General features: G+C 46.8%; 1 long non-coding RNA gene across 1 annotated transcript in view; it reads left to right on the top strand.

Annotated features, from left to right (window-relative positions):
• The window catches only part of LOC142574209 (uncharacterized), a 161514-nt gene that overhangs the window by 14039 nt on the left and 125074 nt on the right, over nt 1–22401 (top strand). The gene's annotated exons all lie outside the window — the stretch shown is intronic.

The following is a 22401-nucleotide window of genomic DNA, read 5'->3' as shown; positions in this document are numbered from 1 at the left end:
TACGTTTCCGCTACATTTTTTCTGCGCTTGGCGCACACGCAGAGCCATCTTGCGGCAAACACAGAAGGCCCCCTCCTCGCAATGTATAGCGCTGACCTGACAAGTGGCGCGCCACTTGTCCGCTTCTCCCCTTCGTCTCGTTTGAGCGCATTGGTGCCGAGCAGGCTGGTGTGAGGATGCCCCAATACCCTTGCGTTTAATAGGTTTTCTCGCTCTCTCCCCTTCCAACTTCCAGCGTGCGTCACTCGAACCATCGTGGTTATGCGACGGGGCTCCTCTTTCCGCTCACAACGCGATTCCTAGGTGCAGCGTCCAATGCGGGACGCCTGTGACGTGATCGCTGCGCCGTAGCGCGTCTGGTTGGAAACCGTCCCCTATGATGTGTGCCGTGCTGCTGACCAGGAGTCATGTGTCTGCCTAGTGCTTATAATTAGAAGAAAAGTTGTGCTGTGGACTTCATAACAGCTGTCATAGTGTCGTTTCTCTATTCCTTCTGTGAAACTTGTTTCAAGCTCACCTATGATTTCACTGGAGTAGTCCGGGCCGTATTACGGACAACATCTCCTTGAGCAAAGAAAATGACAAAAAAAAAGAAAATGTGAATGTTGCGTGACAGCTCAGCGGTCTGCCACTGCATCAATACCTTGAGTTAGAGGCGTTCGTGCGGCGTGTTTCGATTTTCTTCGCGGACAGCGCCGTGTTCACTACATGAAGAGGCTATGGCGCGACGTTCAGACAATGGCGGTGCGGCGACCACAAGCTAACGGGCATCACCATCAGGCTGGTTACGCCCACTGCATGGCAAAGGCCTCCCCCATACTTCTCCAACTACCCCGGTCATGTACTAATTGTGGCCATGTCGTCCCTGCAAACGTCTTAATGTCATCCGCCCACCCTAACTTTCTGCCGCCCCCTGCTACTCTTTTCTTCTCTTGGAATCCACTCCGTAACCCTTAATGACCATCGATTATCTTCCCTCGTCACTACTTGTCCTGCCCATGTCCCCCATTTCTTTTTCTTGATTTCAACTAAGATATCATTAGCTCGCGTTTGTTCCCTCCCCCAATCTGCTTTTTTCTTATCCCTTAACGTTACACCCATCAGCCTTCTTTCCATAGCTCGTTGCGTCGTCCTCTATTTAAGTAAAGCCCTTTTCGTAAGCCTCCAGGTTTCAGCCCCGTAGGTGAGTGCAGGTAAGACACAGCTGTTACACACTTTTCTCTTGAGGGATAATGGCAACCTGCTGTTCATGATCTGAGAATGCCTGCCAAACTCACCCCAGCCCATTCTTATTCTTCTGAATATTTCAGGCTCATGATCCGGATCCGCGCTCACCACCTGCCCTAAGTAGATGTATTCCCTTACCAATTCCAGTGCCTCGCTACCTATCGTAAACTGCTGTTCTCTTCCGAGACTGTTAAACATTGCTTTAGTTTACAGAAGATTAATTTTTAGAACCACCTTTCTGCTGTGCCTCTCCAGGCCTGTGAGCATGCATTGCAATTGGTCTCCTGAGTTACTAAGCAAGGCAATATCATCAGCGAATCGCAAGTTACGAAGGTATTCTCCATTAACTCTTATCCCCAATTCTTCCCAATCTAGGTCTCTGAAAACCTCATGTAAACACGCTGTGAATAGCATTGGAGAGATCGTAAACGCTGCCTGACGCCTTTCTTTATTTTGATTTTGTTGCTTTCTTTATGGAGGACTACGGTGGCTGTGGAGCCGCTATATATATCTCAGTATTTTTACATACGGCTCATCTACACCCTGATTCCGTAATGCCTCCATGCCTGCTGAGGTTTCGATTGACGGGCAATCATTCCCAATTATTTGAATCAGCTATGGTCGTAAAGCAAAAGGCAAATCTCTAAGCAAGCATCGCCTGCGCGTGCGGACAATTTCGTATGCTTTCATAACGCTTTGAATTGCAAGTATTTGGTTGCGCACACATTTACATGGTTTCTAACATTGCAATTCAATGTAACGAATTTAGAATACTTGTTGGCACCTATCTCACGTCTTCATAGCAAGTAATTTGCGTATGACATTTGTCACTCTCTGCCTAATAATAATATTATTCTTTTTAAATGTTTTTACATATATGTCATTGAAGGTATACTCTGTCTTGCATTAGAAAATTTGTGTGTTTCCAATATACAATGGCAGCGCACTTTTTCGTTCTTTCTGCCCTCTGCAAAACCTGCATCCGCGAATGATCTATCTTTATTGCAGAACAATCAGTACATTGTTGCAGTGTTTTTCTTTCGTAGCATATAATTATTTGAGTATAATATCTCTGTTATTTGCTCCCCCCAGCTACTCCCAGCTATGCAATACCCTTTGAGAGCGCCTTTAGGGTATTATCGAATAAATAAATACGCAAACAAATAAATAAGTTTCAACAAAAGAGATTATCATAACGGTAGCAAAAAGGTAAACTCTGGCATTTCACGTGTCAAAATAACACGATTTCGAGGCCTGTTGTAGCGGCAAACTTTAAAATAGTTTTGACCAAACAGAGTGGCTCAATACTAACTTAAATCTATGTAGACGAGCGTTCTTGCATTTAGCCTTCTCTAAGTATGGCCGCCGAAGGCTGGATTGAATCTGGGACCTTGAGCTCAACCGCGTAATGCCATACCCAGTAACTTAAGTACCACGGAGGGTTAAACAGCAGCTAAAGAGTGATGCAGTGCTATGACGCAAAAATATGTACAAGGCACTCTGACAGTCAATAAAATTCACATGGTTCCTCGAACATCCCCTATGACCACTCGAACGCCTCTATAGAACGTCAGCATGGCCCAATATACCTCTACATTCAAATTATACGGATCCCACGCACTTTGGGGAATCGATATGAGCAAAGCCTTCTCTATTGTTCGCTTTGATTGACGATAATTAGTGGCGAATTTGACGGCGAATATTCTATTCATTCAATAGTTGGTCCAATACGCGAGCGCTAAACTGATGGTAAACGTTACCTTGCGTGTACCACTGCTGTTTGCGTGGCACACAGGAGACACAGGGAGACTTGTTTGCTTGAGCCGCTGGTGTGTGCCGTTGTTCATAACCTCTAAGGGGGTTGAGAACTGTCACTGCCTGACATGGCACATCGCATCGTCACAGCAGTATTAAATTTTAACGGAGTTATGGGGCTGCACGGAAAAAGCCACAATGGACTGGGATGTACGCCGTAGTGGAGGACTATGGATTAATCTTGACACCCTTGTGTTCTTTAACGTGCACCTAAGTCTACTAAGTCAACGAAAGTTTTAAGCATGAAAAGATTTAGCTCCGGTTGTTGGCGACGTATAAGTGACCTTCATCCAAATGCCAGAGCAGTTATCCAGGCACTAAGACGATAACATCCTGACATCGCTGCAAAAACAAAACGAAGTCATCCAGGCGACCAGTCAATACTAAAGTAAATACGGCCTCTGGCCACAAACAATTTGTACACGACCGCATTACATACGGTGGTTACTGGCCAAACAAGTTAGAAAATATATTGCTTCTGAGTTCTTCCTAATGTTTCTTCACACTATGACTCAAGCTTTGACTTCTAGTACGCTGAATTTTTATTTGGCATTTCCAATAGCAACGTTCTAAACGCAGATACAGGCGCCATACACCTAGTTGTCATCTCTTGGCGCTGAGACACTGTTGCCTGTCCTCGTTTGAACACCAGCGGTCCGTGAGTTCCGCGGCGCAGGTATTGCTCCGCCTCCTTCGAGAGGCGACGCCACGCGGCGTGACCAGGCTGGCAGCGTCTGGCGCGCCGAGAATGGTTGTGAGACGGTTGCGAGTAGTCGTCATAATTAATCCAACCAATCCGCTTTGTCGGTAGTCATTTTATGCTTACAGCTGCTGTCCGTTACGGGAGAGGCAGGATATTTTTTGCATTTCGCCCCTGTCAAAATGTGGGTTCGAACTTGTGACATCGAACAATGACATAGTCACAATGCTACTATGGTAGACACTGAAGTGTCAATGTGAGATGCGACCGGTTCACTAGTGGCGCCTAGATCCTACTGTGATTTTATACGACTTTGCCTCTGCAGGACCTGCGCCAGCTGTCTGCTTCACAAATTTACAGGGTGCTTATTTTCCAAAAATAATATAAACGCAGCGTACCGCACCTTCAGTTAGCTCGCAATCGCTGTCCTGTCCATAGTAGTAGCGTTTCTTTGCAGTCTCATGTGGCTCTTTCCCTCAGCGCCCTATCCCCATGTATGGTAACTGCGAGTGAATAGTGGAAATGCTGTTATTCACTTGTTTGGCAACTGCCGCTGCGGTTCTACCCATTCTCTGCCTCTTCTTCCTGCTGCCTTTCTGTCACTTTATCTACCTCTACTCTGAAGTTGCGCGTTGCATTGCAGCTTCTACAATGCTTCTTGCGGGGGGTCGCGGATAATGAAAGCTGTTAAGAGGTTATTGCGACGACGCCCAGGGACTTCCAGAGGGCATTGTGCACACGCGGCGCGGTGGAAATGTCCAAGCGAGCTTCTCGCATCGACAGTTTTTTTCTCTCACGCTCCTTTCATGCACATCTACGCTCTTAACCACATACCGACATGGCGTGCGAGACTGCAGCACCAGCAGTGGTAAAGTCGAAGGAAGAGGCAAAGAAAAGTTCGCTTTAAGAAAGTGCGCCGGAATTTGAAGACGGTTGGGAAGCGTGCATGCTTTTCTATAGGCCAATGACGAACATGTGTGTGTGTGCGTGCGTGTGCGTGCGTGCGTGCGTGCGTGCGTGCGTGCGTGTGTGTGTGTGTGTGTGTGTGTGTGTGTGTGTGTGTGTGTGTTTGTGTGTGTGTGTGTGTGTGTGTGTGTGTGTGTGTGTGTGTGTGTGTGTGTGTGTGTGTGTGTGTGTGTGTGTGTGTGTGTGTGTGTGTGTGTGTGTGTGTGTGTGTGTGTGTGTGTGTGTGTGTGTGTGTGTGTGTGTGTGTGTGTGTGTGTGTGTGTGCATTGACATTGTCACTGCCACAAAGAACAAAATTTCGCAAATTGAAGTCGTGTTCACTCCGTTCACCCTTATGCCATTTCTTATCAACAAACCGCTTCATTTTGTCACAGAATCTAAACGAGATAACATGCACATATTTATTCTTTGACTCCAGCTGTTGTTTGAGGTCTTCTAGGAACGGCCCGCCCCCCTAGGTTCCTTGCATACAATCGAAAAGAGAACCACAAAGCTCGCCTTCATGCATATTGTTCGCCGCCAGCGTTTCCAGGTAAACATTACGGTTAGCTAAGCTGCAGTGCAGTTCCCTCGTCGTCGTGTCGTCTTTTCAACGTGTGCTCGTTCGTGTTAGCGCTACCATCAGTTTTAAAGAATGCATCACCAACTAGGCCAACACGAAGTTTTATAAGCTGCAGTTACCGGGAAGCGTCAGCAGCACTCGGGGATCTTGTGAGCCATTGTGTCCTGCTCTTACAGGCGAAGCTGAAGCGTCCTCCAAATGCAATGTAATTAAAAAAATGTAAGAAAGTTTTAACGAACCAAAGAAATAAACATATATGCAAACAAAACTAATAAGCCGAAAATCAGGCAGGCCAGTTGGCAAGCAATTTGCGGTCTGCCTGTCACAATTGCCAAAGGTCATTATTTTGACTCCAAATCCGAATTTCTAGAAAAATATGTAAGCGCGTTCTGTGTATTTGGATAAAAACCTTACTCTTGGTCCTAAATTCTTTCACGTGTTTTCCTTACTAGCTACGCTGCAACGCACCCTAAAAGCTACGTTGCAAAATATACTTTGGGCACCCAGTCCAAGGATCGGGTTTACCTGAGATAACCTGCAGACATGAGATGTGACACCTTGGCTCGCAGTGCGAAAGCGCTGCTAACTGTTCTCTGTATTAGAGATGTTCTTGAGTTCAGAACACTTCTCGTAAAACGATTATAGCCCTAAAGCATAGAGAAAGAGATTAAACAAGAGTGGATAACCGCATGCAGCACAGCGGCTGAATTCACTACAGCGCACGAAGCGGATGGGATTAAGAGGAATCTTTAGCTCGGGCCGTACTCCGGCGCGGACTATTCATTACATGTAAAACGCAAAAACGTTCTTCTGAGATAACGCCAGGACCGTTTTTAATGAACCGTGTTGCATTTGAGAGAGAAAGTTAAATTCTATTGTCTGTTTAAAGCGGAATATTGATTTCGGGCTTGAATTTCGTTAAAACGATGTTAATATACTCAACAGTTTAAAAAGAGATAGAAGCAGGAAGTTGACAAATTCATAGCTCTGCATCAAAACAAATAGCGCGGTAACAAACGGCATCCATTAGCTCATTCAAAGCGGAAAGATGCGATATGTCAGTTTACATCTTACTTTATTTTGTGACGTTGGTTACAAGGTTTCTGCAAAAGCTGTGTTTCCATTTTACTAATACTTCTGATATTCATGTGCAACATATCAATTTTGTCCGCTTTAGATGTACTATTAGATCCAATTCACAGAATTTTACTATCATTTTTCGTTGTTGAGTTACAGAGTTGTAAACATAATAGTTTCATTTATTGAAAATGTTTGGTTTTTGCCAATTTTTAAGAAAAATTGATGACGTAACTCAAAAATTCGAAACCAACAGTCACCAGATTTTCTTTTAAATGGAACAAACCTCATCAAATGTGGTGCAGTGGTTGCCGAGAAAAACGAATTCTCCTTTTACATGTATTTAGATAGGAGCACCCGAGCTAAAGCTTCCTCTTAACAGCTTCCGGTTTCGGATTTGGGCGCGCTAGTTTTGAAGGCCAGCTGGTACCCGCTACCCCGGCCTGGCTTATCGGCGTCGCACTTTCTGTTATTTTCGCTTCTACTGCTGAACCACGCGCGGCCTTCACGGGGAATCGTTTTAACGCGACAGCGTTAAGGAGCTCGTGTCGCAGAAAAACCGGTGTTGTCGGGGTCGGCGGCGTTGGCCATGAGCGACAAATCGCGGTAAGCAATTCATAAATAAAAACAATTTGCAAGATGGCCTTGGTAAGAATCGAACCAGGATCTCCGGAGTGTGAGACGGAGACGCTGCCACTCAGCCATGAGTTCTATGGTTCAAAACGGGACAAAAGCGCCTCTAGTGAATGCGGTGTTGCCTTAGAAACCTACCGTAGAAAGCTATACTGCAGTGTATATAAGTAATTATGAGCATGTAAATTACAGAAGTCGCAATTGAACGAAGAGCGAAGTACGTTTCCGCTACATTTTTTCTGCGCTTGGCGCACACGCAGAGCCATCTTGCGGCAAACACAGAAGGCCCCCTCCTCGCAATGTACGGCGCTGACCTGACAAGTGGCGCGCCACTTGTCCGCTTCTCCCCTTCGTCTCGTTTGAGCGCATTGGTGCCGAGCAGGCTGGTGTGAGGATGCCCCAATACCCTTGCGTTTAATAGGTTTTCTCGCTCTCTCCCCTTCCAACTTCCAGCGTGCGTCACTCGAACCATCGTGGTTATGCGACGGGGCTCCTCTTTCCGCTCACAACGCGATTCCTAGGTGCAGCGTCCAATGCGGGACGCCTGTGATGTGATCGCTGCGCCGTAGCGCGTCTGGTTGGAAACCGTCCCCTGTGATGTGTGCCGTGCAGCTGACGAGGAGTCATGTGTCTGTCTGGTGCTCCTGGAACAAATAATTAGAAAAAAAGTTGTGCTGTGGACTTAGAAGAGTTGTATATGAAAACTATGTATTTGCGCGGCTCAAGAGCATGCCGAGCGAATGAGTGGGCGGTGCGAAAGGGGTGCCATAACGCTATCGCGTTCCACTCTTGAAGGTGAAGTTTAAGCGTCCACCAATTTTTATTTAGTGAAAATGATTGTGCACAATCTTTACAAGCCTCCACCGAATCTCAGCAGCGTTCAATTTCATAAACAAACGCATGACGTCTTCTAAAATGATGAAATGTTTATTTTGTTCTATATCAATGCTTGTTCCGGGATGTTTGTGCATTCATCCAAACTTGTGGCACCAGGTAAGCAGCAGGTGTTGCCGTACGAAGCTCCATCGGATGTCATCAGCTGAAAAATTGTAAATTAAAAGCATGTATAATTTTGGTATATTGACCTAACATGAATATTGCGTGTAGAGGCGTACCGTGCGTAAGTGATGAATGGGAGGCATTACAGATAAATTCACTTTTACATACATTTCGTAGTAAATAGCTCCTCTCAAAAAATCTCATAAAATATGAAGAAAACATTGATTGTCAGGCATCCTCCTTTCCCAGGCAATATTTCCTGCACTTTAAGAGCACAAATACAACTGTGATTGCGCGTTTCTAATACAATTTGGCCTCAGTCGACGCGATGATGCGCCAAGTACACAGAGGTGGCCTCAATACAGGCTCTCAGGCAGACTACACGCTCGCAGAATGCCTTCTAGTTGCACTGAAGAAAAATTCGTGCAGGCAATGTCTCCTTTCACTTGCTCACAAGACAGAATTGTAACGTTCTTGGCTTCTTGGATTTTGAGCTCCTCGGAGTTATCTTTTACGCGTCCTGCCGGCGCAAGCAACACACTCCGCTGTTATCATTCTTGGGAAACGCTCGTCGCGTTTTCGAAAAGCGTGAGTACCGAAAGAAGGTATAATTATGTTTTTGCCGGGCCATAAAATGCGTCACGAACTTGTCCCACTACAATTCAGCAAACGCTAAACTAACACTCACCACGGCGGGCTTGCTTTTTTGCTAACTACTTCACAACCGCAGACGCGGCGAGCACGGCTCAAAAGTGTCTGAAAAAGTAACGAAATTATTTACAATAATTTTGGGGTTCAGAGAATTGCGTCACGAACTTGTCCCAGTAAGATTCAGCACACGCGAAGCTGCGGCACACAGCCGAGCTGCTTTTCGCTAACTGCGGCACAACGGCAAGCGCGGTGCGCGTACCTCAGAAATATCCCAAAAAGTTGCGAAATACAATAACGTTCCGGATCAGAGAATGCGTCACTAACATGTCCCAGTAAGATTCACTACACGCGAAATCGTCCCCCCGGTCGAGCGGCATTTTGCGAACTGCGTTACATAGCCATGTGCGGCAAGCGTGACCAGAAACTACCGGAATAAGCTACCATACGGTTAAGGCTCATAGAAAGCGTCACAAACATTTCCCAGTACGAGTCATTAACTCAAATTAACTGCGCCAGAACGGCAGAGCTGTTTGTGGCTAACTGCGTCATTAGTATCCGTTTTGTGCCGTAAGCCTAAATTTGCTTGAAATGCGTCGCAGACTCTCACCTTGCCGTGGTCAGTGCAGCCGGTGCCATAACGGAATATCGGAAAGAGACAGGTTGCCGAACTGACGAACTTGACATCCGCAGCCGGCCTAGCTCACTTCAGTGGCACGTCAGGCGCATGACGCATCATATGGCGAGTCTGGCGTGCCGCTAGCTTGTTGCTAGGTAACGCGAGAAAAATAGATCGCGAAATATAAGTTAATTTATACGCAAAGCTTTTTAGTTTTAGCGGGAAAGAATAAAAAATAAATCAGTGTCTGTAAGGTCATTTTGCATTCCTTTTTCCGATGCTCGCGTCAACTAACGAATGGGATTAGCACAAGGCCTGGCGTGTTTCCTGTGGCGCTTTAACCGTAGCTAACATATCACCCTCAACGTACGCCTTATTTTCACCGAATACAAACCAGGTTCCGCGTTAAATTCACCGAGGCCTGCGGAGAAAGCAACTACGAACGTAGTATAACGTAGAAGAAAATGCTGGGGGAGTTCGTGTTCCGCAGTGAAGTAAAACAACGCGAAAAACAAGATGCGAGAAAGACATACGACACGAGTGCACACTGGAACATGTAGTTGCTTGCTAGAAACCCAAATTATATGTGGTATATTTGTGTTTCTGACAATAAAGTACCCTTGCTGTCTGCACTCGTGTCGCATTCCTGTCTCATCCCTTGTTTACCGCGCTATTCCTCGCCATTGTCGTATAACGCATGAAGAAAGGAGAAAAGCGAAGTTTGAGCATTTATGGGCAACGCTTTTAATAAAAAGAAACTAAAGTTGATTTTAAGTCAGAACGACGTTATCTTCAATGTAACATGACCATTCAAAATTTTGTCACCTGCATATAAACATGCGTATGTGTGCGTTTCTGTGAACTTCATAACAGCTGTCATAGTGTCGTTTCTCTATTCCTTGTGTGAAACTTGTTTCAAGCTCACCTATGATTTCACTGGAGCAGTCCGGGCCGTATCACGGACAACTTCTCCTTGAGCAAAGAAAATGACAAAAAAAAAAAAAGAAAATGTGAATGTTGTGTGACAGCTCAGCGGTCTTCCACTGCATCAATGACTTGAGTTAGAGGCGTTCGTGCGGCGTGTTTCGATTTTCTTCGTGGACAGCGCCGTGTTCACTATATGAAGAGGCTATGGGGCGACGTTCAGACAATAGCGGTGCGGCGACCACAAGCTAACGGGTATCATCATCAGGCTGGTTACGCCCACTGCATGGCAAAGGCCTCCCCCATACTTCTCCAACTACCCCGGTCATGTACTAATTGTGGCCATGTCGTCCCTGCAAACTTCTTAATGTCATCCGCCCTCCCTAACTTTCTCCCGCCCCCTGCTACGCTTCTCTTCCCTTGGAATTTACTCCGTAACCCTTAATGACCATCGGTTATCTTCCCTCGTCACTACATGTCCTGCCCATGTCCCCCATTTCTTTTTCTTGATTTCAACTAAGATATCATTAGCTCGCGTTTGTTCCCTCCCCCAATCTGCTCTTTTCTTATCCCTTAACGTTACACCCATCAGCCTTCTTTCCATAGCTCGTTGCGTCGTCCTCAATTTAAGTAAAGCCCTTTTCGTAAGCCTCCAGGTTTCAGCCCCGTAGGTGAGTGCTGGTAAGACACAGCTGTTATACACTTTTCTCTTGAGGGATAATCGCGAGCTGCTGTTCATGATCTGAGAATGGCTGCCAGACTCACCCCAGCCCATTCTTATTCTTCTGATTATTTCAGGCTCATGATCCGGATCCGCGCTCACCACCTGCCCTAAGTAGATGTATTCCCTTACCAATTCCAGTGCCTCGCTACCTATCGTAAACTGCTGTTCTCTTCCGAGACTGTTAAACATTGCTTTAGTTTACAGAAGATTCATTTTTAGAACCACCTTTCTGCTGCGCCTCTCCAGGTCTGTGAGCATGCATTGCAATTGGTCTCCTGAGTTACTAAGCAAGGCAATATCATCAGCGAATCGCAAGTTACGAAGGTATTCTCCGTTAACTCTTATCCCTAATTCTTCCCAATCCAGGTCTCTGAATACCTCCTGTAAACACGCTGTGAATAGCATGGGAGAGATCGTGTGTCCCTGCCTGACGCCTTTCTTTATTGGGATTTTGTTCCTTTCTTTATGGAGGACCACGGTGGCTGTGGAGCCGCTATATATGTCTCAGTATTTTTACATACGGCTCATCTACACCCTGATTCCGTAATGTCTCCATGCCTGCTGAGATTTCTATTGACGGGCAATCATTCCCAATTATTTGAATCAGCTAGGGTCGTAAAGCAAAAGGAACGGCGTTTTCCATTCAAGGCGCTAGCGCTTTTCCAAGGGCGGCAAGACATCGATGTCGCAGAAGACTTTTGTGCGCGGATCGCAGACCAAGCGGCTCGTCCAGATCCTCCAGCCCGAGCTGACGTCCCCCATTCCCGTGATTGCCGCATGGACCTTCCTTTTACAATGGAGGAGCTCGAAGCGGCACTAGCTCTCTGCAGGCGCTCATCATCTCCGGGTCCAGATGGTATATCATACCGGGCCTTGTGCTATCTCGGAGAGTCCGCTCGGATAGAATTGTTGAGCCTTTACAACTCCTCATGGCAGGAGGGAAATGTTCCTGACGAATGGAAAGTAAGCCGCCTGGTGCCACTCTTAAAGCAGGGCAAATCCCCATTAGAACTCACCTCTTACCGCCCAATAGCACTGGCCAGCTGTGTCGGAAAGATAATGGAACGGATGATCCTTGGCCGCCTGGAATGGTACCTTGAATTTTACAAGATTTATCCGCTTTCCATGGCTGGTTTCCGACGTGACCGCTCTTCCATCGACAGTGTAGTTGATCTCGTTTCATATGTCCAGCACGAAAGGTCCCATAAGCGTTTATCTGCAGCTTTATTCTTAGATGTGAAAGGGGCATACGATAACGTATTACATGAGGCCATTCTCGACGCTCTTGCGACGGTTGGCCGAGGTGGTCGAGTTTTTTTGTGGATTGCAAGTTACCTGTCTGCAAGATCATTCTATGTGTTAACTGACGATGGCCCAACTACGCGACGCTATACCAGCAGGGGCGTTCCTCAAGGCGGTGCTCTCAGCCCGACGCTATTCAACCTCGCTCTTGTTGGACTTGCTGCATGCTTGCCAACTACCATCAAGATTTCAACATACGCTGACGACATCTGTGTCTGGACTTCGGCAGTCACACGTCCTCAGATACGTGCGCGACTTCAAAGAGCGGCCACTTTGACAGCGAACTACTTGTGTAAACAGGGTCTCAGCATTTCACCTGAAAAATGCGCACTAGTCGCATTTACTCGGAAACCGATGACGCCTTATATCATCTCAATCAATGGGCGGACCATTTCCTATGTCCGAAACCACAGATTCCTTGGCGTCATTATTGACCGAGACCTCTGTTGGAGCCCACACGTGGCCTACATGAAACGGCGCCTGACAGCTACTTCCCAGTTGTTCAAATACTTGACAGGGAAGACGTGGGGGATGTCAGTAGACGCAATGCTTAAACTCTACAGAGCTCTCTTTCTCGGTTTTTTAAGATACAGTCTACCTGTACTGAACAACACCTGCAAGACAAATATTCGTGTTCTGCAGGCAGTACAAGCTCAAGCACTCAGAGTCTGCCTTGGTTTGCCCAGATGTACGTCAACAGAGGCGACTCTTGCGATTGCTCGGGACCATCCAATGCGAACTCACATTACGGTGGAAGCCCTGCGAACGCACATCAGACATTTTGCACGTGCTCCCTATCACCACCTTGCAGCACTACCTTCAGACAGGCACCAATCATCATTCTCTAAAACTATCAACAAGTACAACGACAAACTTCCCTCGGGCTTCACCGCTGCATCTAAACCATCGATACCCCCTTGGTGTCTTATCAGCCCCACAGTACATCTCAGTGTACCAGGAATCGGAAAAAAGTCTGAACTGTCGTCGCCTGTCCTCAAACAACTGTCTCTGCTTCTTCTGCACGAGAGGTACGCGGACAGTGAACACATTTATACTGATGGTTCCACAAACATCCAGTGTTCGTCCGGTGCTGTGGTTGTCCCAGCAAAAGCTATTACCATCAGCTTTAGGACTGACCACCCGACAACATCGACATCTGCTGAACTAGCTGCTCTTCGCGCTGCACTCCGTTTCGTCAGTCGGGAGCCACCTCGACAATGGTCCATCTTCAGCGACTCAAAGGCAGCCCTACAATCTGTACTATCAGCTCTGCGTCGCGGGCCGTTCGAACAGCTCGTATTCGATATTAGATGCCTACTCCATACATTACAGGAGAAAGGACACCGCGTGACGTTTCAGTGGCTGCCAAGTCACTGCGGCGTCACTGGAAACGAAGACGCCGATAAAGCAGCTCGGGCAGCTCTTGAAGACGCACAAGAAGAGGCCATACCGCTTTCACGATCCGACGCAGCTAGCAGACTTCGAGTGCTTGCACAGGAGATGACGCTCTCTTCATGGTGCACACCAAACAGCCAGACCAACCAGAGCAACCGTCAATACCACCTGCCCTCTTTGACGCATCTCTATATGCCAACTGGACTCCGCCGAAGCGAGGCGACTCTGCTTTATCGCTTATGGTTAGGGGTGGCTTTCACGAAATCTTACTCATTCCGCATTGGAAAGGCCGACAACGCTCTCTGCAATGCCTGTCTTTGCGAGGAGACGCTGCAACACATTCTGTGCGACTGTCCTGAATATAATGTTCAGCGACAGTCCCTGGCATCCGTTCTCGCGCACCTTGACACTAGACCATTGTCCCTCGACACGATTTTCACATGCCGCCGACAGAAGACATCGCAGGTGAAGGCGACGAAGGGACTACTTCAGTTTTTGAAAGAGACGGGATTGGACAAGCGGCTCTGACAGTGTTATCACGTACAATGCCAGATTGATAGACTCTACCGGACGATGTTTGTGTGCTGTACTATGTGCTCTCTCTCTCTCTCCCCCTTCCCCATCTTTCATCGCACCCATCCCTCTCCCATGTGTAGGGTAGCAAACCGGTTACGCTAAACTGGTTAACCTCCCTGCCTTTCCTTCTCTACTTTTTTTCCTTCCTTCCTTCTAAGCAAGCATCGCCTGCGCGTGCGGAAAATGTCGTATGCTTTCATAACGCTTTGAATTGGAAGCATTTGTATGCGTACACATTTACATGGTTTCTAACATTGCAATTCAATGTAACGGATTTAGAATACTTGTTGGCACCTATCTCACGTCTTGATACCAAGTAATTTGCGTATGATTCTTCTCTCTCTCTTCCTAATAATAATAATATTCTTTTTAAATGTTTTTTACTTATATGTAATTGAAGGCATACTCTGTCTTGCATGGGAAAATTTGTGTCTTTGCAGTATACAATGGCAGCGCACCTTTTCGTTCTTTTTGCCCTCTGCACAACCTGCATCGGCGAATGCTCTATTTTTATTGCAGAACAATCAGTACATTGTTGCAGTGTTTTTTTTCGTAGCATATAATTATTTGAGTATAATATCTCTGTTATTTGCTCCCCCCAGCTACTCTCAGCTATGCAATACCCTTTGACAGTGCCTTTATGGTATTATCCAATAAATAAATAAGCAAACAAATGAATAAATTTGAACAAAAGAGATTATCATAACGGTAGCAAAACGGTAAACTCTGGCATTTCACGTGTCAAAATAACACGATTTCGAGGCCTGTTGTAGTGGCAAACTTTAAATTAGTTTTGACCAAACAGAGTGGCTTAATACTAACTTAATTCTCTGTAGACGAGCGTTCTTGCATTTAGCCTTCTCTAAGTATGGCCGACGAAGGCGGGATTGAACCTGGGACCTTGAGCTCAACCGCGTAACGCCATACCCAGTAACTTAAGTACCACGGAGGGTTAAACAGCAGCTAAAGAGTGATGCAGTGCTATGACGCAAAAATATGTACAAGGCACTCTGACAGTCAATAAAATGAACATGGTTCCTCGAACATCCCCCATGACCACTCGAACGCCTCTGTAGAACGTCAGCATGGCCCAATATACCTCTACATTCAAATTATACGGATCCCACGCTCTTTGGGGAATCGATGTGAGCAAAGCCTTCTCTGTTGTTCGCTTTGATTGACGATAATTAGTTGCGAATTTGACGGCGAATATTGTATTCATTCAATAGTAAGTCCAATGCGCGAGCGCTAAACTGATGGTAAACGTTACCTTGCGTGTACCACTGCTGTTTGCGTGGCACACAGGAGACACAGGGAGACTTCTTTGCTTGAGCCGCTGTTGTGTGCCGTTGTTCATAACTTCTAAGAGGGTTGAGAACTGTCACTGCCTGACATGGCACATCGCATCGTCACAGCAGTATTAAATTTTAACGGAGCTATGGGGCTGCACGTGAAAAAGCCACAATTGGACTGGGATGTACGCCGTAGTGGAGGACTACGGATTAATCGTGAGACCCTTGGGTTCTTTAACGTGCACCTCAGTCTACTAAGTCAACGAAAGTTTTAAGCATGAAAAGATTTAGCTCCGGTTGTTGGCGACGTATAAGTGACCTTCATCCAAATGCCAGAGCCGTTATCCAGGCACTAAGACGATAAGATCCTGACATCGCTGCAAAAGCAAAACGAAGTCATCCAGGCGACCAGTCAATAGTAAAGTAAATACGGCCTCTGGTCACAAACAATGTGTACAGGACCGCATTACATACGGTAGTTACTGGCCAAACAAGTTAGAAAATATATTGCTTCTGAGTTCTTCCTAATGTTTCTTCACACTATGACTCAAGCTTTAACTTCTAGTACGCTGAATTTTTATCTGGCATTTATAATAGCAACGTTCGAAACGCAGATACAGAGCGCCATACACCTAGTTGTCATCTCTTGGCGCTGAGACACGGTTGCCTGTCCCCGTTTCAACACCAGCGGTCCGTGAGTTCCGCGGCGCAGGTATTGCTCCGCCTCCTTCGAGAGGCGTCGCCACGCTGCGTGACCAGGCTGGCAGCGTCTGGCGCGCCGAGAATGGTTGTCAGACGGTTGCGAGTAGTCGTCGTAATTAATCCAACCAATCCGCTTTGTCGGTAGTCATTTTATGCTTACAGCTGCTGTCCGTTACGGGAGAGGCAGGATATTTTTTTGCATTTCGCCCCTGTCAAAATACGGGTTCGAACTTGCGACATCGAACAATGACATAGCCACAACGCTACTATGGTAGACACAGAAGTGTCAATATGAGATGGGACCGGTTCACTAGTGGCGCCTAGATCCTACTGTGATTTTCTACAACTTTGCCTCTGCAGGACCTGCGCCAGCTGTCTGCTTCACAAATTTACAGGGTGCTTATTTTCCAAAAATAATATAAACGCAGCGTACCGCACCTTCAGTTAGCTCGCAATGGCTGTCCTGTCCATAGTAGTAGCGTTTCTTTGCAGTCTCACGTCGCTCTTTCCCTCTCGCGCCCTATCCCCATGTATGGTAACTGCGAGTGAATAGTGCCAATGCTGTTATTCACTTGTTTGGCAACTGCCCCTGCGGTTCTACCCATTCTCTGCCTCTTCTTCCTGCTGCCTTTCTGTCACTTTATCCGCCTCTACTCTGAAGTTGCGCGTTGCATTGCAGCTTCTACAATGCTTCTTGCGGGGGGTCGCGGATAACCAAAGCTGTTAAGAGGTTATTGCGACGACGCCCAGGGACTTCCAGAGGGCATTGTGCACACGCGGCGCGGTGGAAATGTCCAAGCGAGCTTCTCGCATCGGCAGTTTTTTTCTCTCACGCTCCTTTCATGCATATCTACGCTCTTAACCACATACCGACATGGCGTGCGAGACTGCAGCACCAGCAGTGGTAAAGTCGAAGGAAGAGGCAAAGAAAAGTTCGCTTTAAGAAAGTGCGCCTAAATTTGAAGGCGGTTGGGGAGCGAGCATGCTTTTCTATAGGCCAATTACGAACATGTGTATGTGCGTGTGCGTGCGTGTGCGTGCGTGTGTGTGTGTGTGTGTGTGTGTGTGTGTGTGTGTGTGTGTGTGTGTGTGTGTGTGTGTGTGTGTGTGTGTGTGTGTGTGTGTGTGTGTGTGTGTGTGTTTGTGTGCATTGACAGCGCCACTAACACAAAGAACAAGATTTCGCAGATTGAAGTCGTGTTCAGTACGTTAACTCTTATGCCATTTCTTATCAACAAATCCGGTTGATTTTGTCATGGAATGTAAACGAGATAATATGGACATATTTATTCTTTCACTACAGTTTAACAAATACCCAGATTTTCGATGAGGTGCTTTGTTTCCTCACCTCATAAATGCATAATTTATTAGTTTTATCTTTGTATATTTGACTCTTCCAACAGGTTATCGCGTCTCTGCATCTCTCTTGTACTCTTTTCAAACGGGCACCCGCAAGCTCCTTTTAACTCCGTCATCTTTATCTCGAGGGAGATGCACTCAGTGTCACACGGTCGCCTTTCCGCTGAGGGAGATTAAAGGTGTTTTTCGTGCAAGGAGATCGGCGATCTCCCTCGGCGGCTGACGGGAGTACTCTCGTGCCCAAACTTTTTGCTGTAAGGCTGATAATTTAATTATTGTTCGCATTAAAATTTATGTTGCGTGTGTTTAGAACGTTTCTCTTGAATTATATAAAGGTTAAAGCATAATTCAGCACCAGTTACGCTTGCTGCTGCACCATACTTTTGACTGAGGCCGCTTCGTGCCATGTTTTTCTCGTTTCTCAGGGCTTTACACGAACCCTGCAGAATTGGGTCGAGTCGGCTTGTCGAGCTGGAATACGCCTGACGAGTTCACGTAAACGCTAGCCGGCCGGACTGAACAAGCGTCGAGTCAGGCTGAGTCAGCCCGACTCCATCGGGTAGGTTCAACCAGCCCGACACGTTTGCAGCGTGCATGTGAACGCGCACGGGTCCGGCCAATGTGCAGTGCAACCTCATCGTGGCGATAACACCCACGCAATAGAGGTGTTGCAGACGGCAGCGGGGAATCGCAAGCCCAGTTCGAATGCGATGGTGTCTCGGCTCGACGCTTTGTGCCGTCGTTGTCCGGACTCGTCAGAAGCGAGTTCATGTAAACGCGGTCACGTCGGGCTCCGTCACATCGATTACTGGCTCGACCCGCTCGCGTCGGGTTAGTGTAAACGTGGCCTTTGTCGTGATAGCCGGGCAGTGGTGTGTGTGGTCACTCATGACTGACACAGCGGCACAGTAGACAAAATAAAAGGAAAGCCCACGAGGTCACCGTGTACGAAATGTTGTGTTCTGAGTATAGTTTGCACCAGTTCGGGTTGCAGAACGCAGAGCCTACTCGCCACGTAATGGTGGCTAGCCGCGCCGCAAAGGAAACCACACATAAGCCCAGGGTGGCCACTGTCGCTGTCAGCAAGCAATGTTATGCTTAGCGAGCGCATTTTGATTCTTAATGAGCTGTATGTCTTTCGCATCAAATACATTGAATAATATTCCTATGGAAGGATCATTATTCATAATAGCTACAATCGTCATTACAGCTTACATTCTTGTACTTGCCCAAAAAACGAACATCTAGCGGCTAGTTTTAAAACCTCGTTATCGGCCGTGTGACACGACCGCAACTTCCTTGACGTCGAACTCCCTTATGAAGTCTCATGCTCCCTAATCTGAAAGGAGTTCATGGGTGCCCGTGTGACATGGGTATTATTAGCCTGCGCATTAGAATGACTATTAATGGGCACAGAGCATAACGCTCCCACTTGATTCCATCTGATATTACTGTCTGGTTTATAGTTTGCAACACTAGCCGTGCACTGTGACCAGCGCGTGTGTCCTCACATGCCAGACCAAGCATGCCGCATCACGAGACCACCGATATATATATATAGCTAAAGAATTCCAGTGAAAGAGCCGTCTCGGCAGCAAGTGTTGCGAAGCCTCTTACTGCCGCTATACTTACCGCTATACTTACCGCTATACTTGCAGTGAACGATACACATGCATTAACATAAAAGGCTCGCACTAGAATGAAGTGTTTTGCGGAGCTTTCCAACTGATTTCAAAACAAAATAGAGGGGAATATGTGTCATGGATGGACGCTCTTTCAACGGTAATGGACGGGCGTTTGCACGTTGTACTTACGCACCACATATAGGAAACCAAGTTATATGCTTAACGCTCCATGAACCTATTAAATCCACTAAAGAGGATCTACTGGGTGTCGCTGAAGTACGCTTTACCACCCGCGGTTGTTCTACGAACTCCTAATTCTTTGTGCGTGGTGCATAACCAGTGATGTAGTGGAGTTCTAGTATTGACGCTAAAGCAAGCTGAACACTGTAGACATAGTGGCGGATAATTAACTAGTGTGACGAGAATAGAAAATTGCGAGTTAATAACAAAATCGGTAATTCGGCCTTTCACAGGCGATGTCTTGAAATTAGCGCTAATACGTAATCAGGACAATGCTTGTGCCTCAATGGTTTCTTCAAATAATATAAAGAACCCAAATAAAATCGCCTCGGGCAACCCGGCCCCAATGGACCGTTTGGGCCGTAGCCGTCCTGCTGTAGAGACCACCCACAGCTGACACAAACATGAGCATTTAACATTTGAGCCCTTCTTTGTGCCAAACTCATTGGAAGGCGGCCGATGCAGCCGGTGATCGAACTCGCGGCCAAATGCTCAGTGGCGGATATTCTTGTGAAATTGTTTCCACGCGGGGATTATTCACAGCTTTTTATACACAACAATATTTCTGCCGCCTGCGCAGAAGAGACGTTGCGTGACGTCTTTTTTTTTCTTTCTTATTTGCATTGACTTCCGCTGCAGGATTCCTGTTTATTAAAAGCCAGCAACGGCCGTATCCTGCCGTTATCACTCTCTACGTATACGTCACATGTTTCAAGAAACGGTTGGAATTGACCCTTTATAAAGTAAGAAATCAGACACCTTGGACGTCACGTACGCGCATCCCGAGAGTACGTTCACAGCAGTTCCTCCCAGTGTTGCGCTGATGCTATCGCGCTGGTGCAGTGTTTCCTCAGTACCCTGTAAGCGATGTTTCAACACGTTGTTGCAACAAAATTGCTGTGTCAGGATAAATAAAAGGCACTCGAAGTACCAGTCAGGTGTTGATGCCTGTTGAGTTGCTTGTTTGCGCTGTACCTATACGTTCGCCCTCTTGAGTAATATGCGAACTACGCCGAATGTTATGAACGATAGAATTGTCGTAAAAACGAGGGGAACACAGATTACCCTTCTTTCGGCCGGTTTCATCATCCGGAAAGTTCTCACCAATAAGGGCGCAGGAATTCTGGCATTACGGACACTGCCAATGCAATAACATAAAGAAGTACTACATCACAACCTACAATTTTTAGGACAATAATTTTCATTGCTGTAACCAGAAATAATTCTCTCATCGTAAATTGCAATGCTCGAGAAACGTGGACGAAATTAAAAAGACTGCTTAAAGAAGAAAAAAAAATAATGATGTTGATTTGCCAGAAAAAAGAAAAAAAAACTCGATTCACATAAACCTTCACAGGAATAAGTGGTACGCTGGATATCGCATCTTGAGAACGAACTTGTGCTTCTCTGTTTATTATGGAACTCATGAGAAGTAATCAAGTCTCTCGCTTATAAAAGCCACCACCAGAACTGAAAATATAAATGACAAAAAATTCCTTTTTTAAGATGCCGCGAATATAAAGGATGAAGCTGGACATTGTGTTGGTGAATATTCAGATATACAGTGGACAAGTTGTGGTTATTTAATGCGTACATTGAAACGTCTCGAATCTTTTTTCGGGTGACCTCTAAATTTCCTCTCTGACCACGCCAGCAATCGATTTCACCTGGGGCTGCGACGCTGGAAACAACTTCCGCAGTTCTTCTCGCACGACTGCCCTTATCGTCGCCCGCAAATCATTGGAGCAGAGTGCTTGAACTTCTGCGTTGTCTGGCGTCCAGCAGCGGTTGTACTGACTAGTACGCACTTAGAGAGTTTTCTCAATCGTCGCTGCCTCTATCGAAGACTCAGCTACTGTCTGCGGCGGGTATCGGATGACTCCTGCAAAACGCTCTTGCTTCACACCGCGCAGCAAGAAGTGAAGTTTCTTTTCCTCAGACAGGCCCGGGTTGGTTTGGCGTAACAGACATCTCTTCTGTGTAGATCGCACTGCTCTCGTTTGGGAGCTGCACACGGGATGCCAGTATTGCCCCATACCTCTTTTCGCGGATGACTATCGTGAAGGTGTTCAAGAAGCTGCTGCGGAAGAGGTCCCACGTCACCAGGGTGAAATCGTGGCACTCAAACCACGTCCTGGTGGCGTCTTCTAAGCAGACGTATACATGGCCCAGCTTGTCGTCGTAGTTCTAATTCTTGAACTTAGCGACTCTTTCATACGTTCGGGGGCAGCTTTGTGGTTCTTGAAATGATGATCCCCGGAAGGTCGGTGGTTCTCTAGGCTGCTGCAGCCCGATCGCTTTAGGTGGAACTGGAGCTGTCATCGTGGCTGCTGCCGTGGCCATATGCTTCCTGATCTTGTCAGGTAGAAGTCCGTGCTCCGGAGGCAGCTGTTGCGGCCTGCGGCTTGCTCGATGGTGCAGGACGACGTTGGTTTTGTCTTCGCGGTACGGGCTTGGATCACAGCTCGTCGGGGCGTCCGGTACATGAACGCAAGGCACCTCTATCAAATGTCACGTGGTATCCACGGTCAAAGACATGGTAACAAAACTGTGAATGGAGAAACTAACTTTATCGGGCCAACCTGTACCCGAGAAAAACAGGCTACGCTCAAAGCTTACGAAAGCGGTGATCACAGTCGGCGCTCGGTGAAAATGTGATCTGCCGGTCAAGTGCGTTGGCTTTTAAACGTTAGTGATCGAAGGTTCCAGAGTAATTGCTGGTGCCGGCGTGTCTTTCAGAAAATTCTACACAATTCATATCACACATTCAATCAGAGAACACAAGCTTCGGTGATAATAGACGGCAGATAGAACCATCGATAATATTCGAGAAACTTCGGATAGATGCGGGATCCTCCTGTGCGGAGCGATAACATTTGTTAGGCAGTGAAAAGCGGGCAGCCGAAAAAGATAAACAAGTGCACGTTTCAATATAACGCAAGGTATACAAGTGTTCATGCGCTATACTTCCCGAAGAATGCGACCCACAAATGCTGAAATAAGACTCGTGTCTTTG

The sequence above is a fragment of the Dermacentor variabilis genome, chromosome 3, assembly GCF_050947875.1.
Source record: "Dermacentor variabilis isolate Ectoservices chromosome 3, ASM5094787v1, whole genome shotgun sequence".
Taxonomy (NCBI): domain Eukaryota; kingdom Metazoa; phylum Arthropoda; class Arachnida; order Ixodida; family Ixodidae; genus Dermacentor; species Dermacentor variabilis.
This window is presented reverse-complemented; position numbering and strand designations above follow the sequence as displayed.